The sequence below is a fragment of the Gorilla gorilla genome, chromosome 18 (genome assembly GCF_029281585.2).
Source record: "Gorilla gorilla gorilla isolate KB3781 chromosome 18, NHGRI_mGorGor1-v2.1_pri, whole genome shotgun sequence".
Classification (NCBI taxonomy): domain Eukaryota; kingdom Metazoa; phylum Chordata; class Mammalia; order Primates; family Hominidae; genus Gorilla; species Gorilla gorilla.
Window position 1 is genome coordinate 17,758,709 of NC_073242.2, and position 5,438 is coordinate 17,764,146.

The following is a 5,438-nucleotide window of genomic DNA, read 5'->3' on the forward strand; positions in this document are numbered from 1 at the left end:
AGCCCATACAGCACTCCAATACATGTCACTATTATTATCAATATTAATGTACAGGATAGTTCCACATGTCATTGTTGTCATGATTGTTTTGACTATATTTATTACTCTTAATGATAATAGGTTGGTCTCTGGGGTAAGGATTTTGAAGGCTCATAGCTTTATTAGAATATTGCCAAGACAGTCACTGCAGCAGGGCTATGAGAAAAAGCCTTTTTTTCTTTATTTTTAATATACAGACTCAGCCAAGAAGAAAAAGCCTTTTTTCCCCCCGCAGAATACTAAACATAATTCTGTGAAATAGATGTGAGATTGTAGAGGACTTTGAAAGGTATTTGTTCAACAGTAATTTTTAAATGACATGTTGTTATTACAAAAATAATGCATTTTCCTCATCTACAAAAATGTAAAGAATGCTAAATGGCATGCTCCACTCACATCCCCTAAAATCCCTTTACCATTTCTTCACATCTCTTCCTCAACATTGGTAAGCTTTTGCTCCCAATGGCCTGCACCTGTGGCTTTGCCTCGGAGGCCTGCCTTCAGGCTACTGGAGCAGCTGCATTCATCATGTCTGGGAATTTTACATCCCTGCCCAGGGTGGCCTTTAACCAATGACTACTGAGTGAAGGAGTTTGAAAGCCCAGCTTCCTTGCCTTGGGTTAGAATAAACCTAGGGTGTAATTTACACTTAGAGTTTCTCTGTGAGATCAGGCTGAAGTTATCCTCTATGGCAGGGGTCCCCACCTTTTTGGCATCAGGGACCACGTTTGTGGAAGACAATTTTTCCATGGATGGTGGGGACATGGTTTTGGGATGATTCACGTGCATTACATTTATTGTGCACTTTATTTCTATTATTACTACATTGTAATACATAATGAAATAATTGTACAACTCGCCATAATGTAGAATCAGTGGGAGCCCTGAGCTTGTTTGTCTTTCACTAGAAAATCACATCTGGAGGTGATCGGAGGCAGTGACAGATCATCAGGCATTAGATTCTCATAAGGAGCTCGCAGCCTAGATCCCTCACATGCGCAGTTCACAGTAGGATTTGTGATCCTATGAGAATCTAATGCTGCCAATGATCCAACGGGAGGTGGAGTTCAAGCAGCAATGTAAGCAATGGGAAGTGGCTGTAAATACAGATGGAGCTTTACTCGTTCACCCACCACTCATCTCCTGCTGTGCAGCCCAGCTCCTAATAGTCCATGGACAGGTATTGGTCCCGTAGACCAGTTGGGGACCCCTGCTCTATGGGACTTGGCCTAAAATTGCATGCTGGCTTTGCTTCCTATCCTTTTTTGTCCTGTTTCTCCCACTCCCTTACGAGTTTCTCCTGGAAGCACTCCCTTAATAAATCTGTTGTGGCCGGCGTGGTGGTTCATGCCTGTAATCTCAGCACTTTGGGAGGCTGAAGCAGGCGGATCACAAGGTCAGGAGATTGAGACCATCCTGGCCAATATGGTGAACCCCGTCTCTACTAAAAATACAAAAAATTAGCCAGGTATGGTGGTGGGCGCCTGTAATCCCAGGTACTCAGAAGGCTAAGGCAGGAGAATCACTTGAACCCAGGAGGCGGAGTTTGCAGTGAGTTGAGATCGCACCACTGCACTCCAGCCTGGCAACAGAGCAAGACTCCATCTCAAAAAAAAAATTAATTAATTAATTAATAAAAAATCTGTTGCATGTGAATCCTTCTCTTAGGACCTGCTTTTGGAAAGCCAGACCTAATATAACTACTATTAGTAATAGCATCTACCCTTCCAGAGTGTGTGTGGGTGTGTGTGTGTGTGTGGGGGGGGGTGTGTGTGTGTGTGTGTGTGTGTGTGTTTGGATATTTTATGATCTCCAAATCTGACAATTGTGAAATTGCATAGTACATATAATGGTGTTTTTTTTTTCAAATTTAAACACTTATCATCTTTTCATGTCTACAAATAGGCTTCAACACGTGTTTCTAACAGCCAACGGGTATCCCATTGTATGGTTGCACCATAATTTAGCCAGTGCCACTCAAACTTTTTTTGTTGTTCATTGCTATGCTAACAATGTGGGTTGAACATCTTTGCCGGAAAATTTCTGTGTAAGTCCATTTGTTATTACTCTACCTGAAAACATAATTCCTGGGTCAAACAGTAACCCATATCCAAGTGATGTGATTCTTATTCCCAAATGCCCTCCAAAAAGGTCGGACCAATTCATACCCTTGCCAGCACTATCCTTGGTCTCCATCCCTACCCTTCCTCCATTTGTAATATTAAAGATTGGTGGGCATGAGCTCTGAGGAGGACTGTAGCTTAGATGATGAACTTTGGTCTTCAAAATAGCTTGAGTGCTACTTCCTCTGCGTTAACCAATCTAAGACTTACCCACATTTTAATTTTCATCTCATGTGAATTAAACCAACTTTTCTTGGAAGAAAAGTTTCTTTCTGATTGCAAAACTTACTGCAAAGCTACAGTAATCAAAACAGTGTAGTACTGGTATAAGGACAGACATCTACACCAAAGGAATACAATAAGGACCCTAGAAATAAACTCTTACATATATGGCCTAATGATTTTTAATAGGGGAAAAGGGTCATCTTTTCAGTAAATGGGGCTGGTAAAACTAGATATTCACATACAAAAAAATAAAGTTGGCTCCTTTATACTACTTACAAAATGTAGCTCAAAATGGATCAAAAACCTAAATATAAGAGCTAACACTACAAACCTCTTAGAAGAAAACATGTAGGAAAATTTTTATGGCATTGTATTTGGCAATAATGTCTGAAATATGATAGCAAAAGCACAGGCAACAAAGAAAAAATACATGAACTGGACTTCATCAAATTATAATTTTTTTGGATCGAAGGACATTATCAAAAGAGTGAAAAGACAACCCACCAAATAAGAGGAAAATTTGCAAATCATATACCTTATAAGAATTAATATTCAGAATATGTAAAGAACTCCTATAACTTAACAACAACAAAAAACAAACAGCACAGTTCAAAAATGAACAAAGGACTTGAATAGACATTTCTCCAGAGAAGATACACAAATGGCCAATCAGCTCAACATCATTCATCACTAAGGAAACACAACTCAAAACTACAATGCGGACCAGGCAGGGTGGTTCACACCTGTAATCCCAGCATTTTGGGAGGCTGAGGTGGGCGGTTCACAAGGTCAAGAGATCAAGACCATCCTGGCCAACATGGTGAAACCCTGTCTCTACTAAAAATAAAAAATTAGCCAGGTGTGGTGGCAGGCACCTATGATCCCAGCTACTCAGGAGGCTGAGGCAGGAGAATCACTTGAACCCAGGAGGCAGAGGTTGCACAGGAGGCTGAGGCAGGAGAATCACTTGAACCCAGGAGGCAGAGGTTGCAGTGAGACAAGGTCGCGCCACTGCACTCTAGCCTGGTGACAGAGTGAGACTCCTCTCAAAAAAATAATAATAATTTTTAAAAACAAAAAACAAAACAAAACAAACCACAATGGGATACCACTTCACACCAATTAGGATGGCTACCAAAGAAAGAAAGGAACATGCCTTGGAATATCATTTATCATAAAAAGGAATTAAATTCTGATATATGGGATAAGAAAAATAAACCTAGGACTCGGCCACGGGCCACGGGGTCAGTGCCTGCCTCAAGGGATGGGGCTGCGGGGTGTGTAGGAGCCTCGGGCCTGCCATGTTCCACAACACAGGATGGTGAACCAGGAGGCCACGGTTTAGCACCGATGTCTACGGAGGAGGTGGGTGCTCGCCCTGGTCTTTGAGCTGTCACTCATCTACTTCCTCAGGAGCACCTTCAAGCAGGAGGAGAGGACAGTGAAAGAGAGGAATCTCCTCTAGGTTCAAGACCATGATCAGCCCATTCCGTGTAAAGTGCAGTTTAACTCGGGCAATGGCAGTCACCCCAGCAATCAGTGCCACCACTCCATCTGAGGGGAGCACCACATCATAGATGAACTATGTTTGTGAGAGGAAGGATTTGCTGGTGGATGGCTGCTGCAACATCAACGACCCTAGCACAAAGCAATACTGCTGCCATGGCTGCTGGCCCAGTGGCTGCTGCAACATCAACATCCCTGGAACAAAGCAATACTGCTGCCATGGCTGCTGGCCCAGTGGCTGCTACAACATCAACATCCCTGGAACAAAGCAATACTGCTGCCATGGCTGCTGGCCCAACTGCTGCTGCAACATCAATGTCCCTAGCACAAAGCAATACTGCTGCCACAGCTGCTGGCCCAACCGCTGCTGGCCCAGCCGCTGCTGGCCCAGCAGCTGCTGCAACATCAACATCCCTGGAACAAAGCAATACTGCTGTGATGGCTGCTGGCCCAGCAGCTGCTGTAACACCAACAGCCCCAGCACAAAGCAATACTGCTGTGATGGCTGCTCGCCCAGGGGCTGCTGCAACATCAACGTCCCTGGAACAAAGCAGTACTGCTGCGATGGCTGCTCGCCCAGGGGCTGCTGCAACATCAACGTCCCTGGAACAAAGCAGTACTGCTGCGATGGCTGCTGGCCCAGCGGCTGCTGTAACATCAATGTCTCTGGCACAAAGCAATACTGCTGTGATGGCTGCTGGTCCAGCGGCTGCTGCCCAACAAGCAGCTTCTCTTGGAGTGCTTCCCCAGTCGGGCAGCTGTGGCTTTCCAGAACCTCTTCATAGCAGTCGAAGAACACTTTGAGTTGTGCCTGGCCACATGCAGGACCTCATCTCAGAGCATGCAACATGAGAACACCTACCAGGACTCCATAGCAAAGTCTTGCTAAGTAGAAAGCCCACCCAAGCTCTTCCCTGCATGACAGGTACAGGGTACTTGCTCCAGCTTGGGCAAAGAGGCCCCACCAAAGAACTTGCCTCCTAAGGCCTGGCTTCAGCACGAGGAAACCTTGGCTTTGACATGTTCTCGTGTTGTCATCTTTGGCTTCACTCACCACCTGGGCTTACCAGATGCAAATCTTCTGCAAAGCAGCATGGACCCTCTACCTGATCCCATTCGGGAAAGATGAAACCTCAGGCTGGGCTCAGGTAGTAGCTTTCTTGGACCACTCAACCCTGGGACTGCACAAGGACCTGTGACTTGTGTTGTCAGGGGGCTGGTGTCACTTTCAGGTTTTTTTTTTTTTTTTTTTTTTTTTTTGAGACAGAGTCTAGCTCTGTCGCCCAGGCTGGAGTGCAGTGGCGCGATCTGGGCTCACTGCAACCTCTGCCTCCCGGGTTCAACCCATTCTCCTGCCTCAGCCTCCTGAGTAGCTGGGATTACAAGCACCTGCTAATTTTTGTAATTTTAGTAGAGACAGGGTTTCACTGTGTTGGCCAGGCTGGTCTTGAACTCCTGACCTCGTGATCCACCCACCTCGGCCTCCCAGAGTGCTGGGATTACAGGCATGAGCCACCACACCTGGCCATGACTTCCAGTTTTGAT

The 5,438-nt window shown here is 45.3% G+C and overlaps 1 pseudogene; it reads left to right on the forward strand.

Annotated features, from left to right (window-relative positions):
* The first annotated feature begins 3,705 nt into the window (after positions 1-3,705).
* LOC101132647 (SREBP regulating gene protein-like) lies at positions 3,706-4,815 on the forward strand (annotated as a pseudogene).
* The last annotated feature ends 623 nt before the right edge of the window (positions 4,816-5,438 follow it).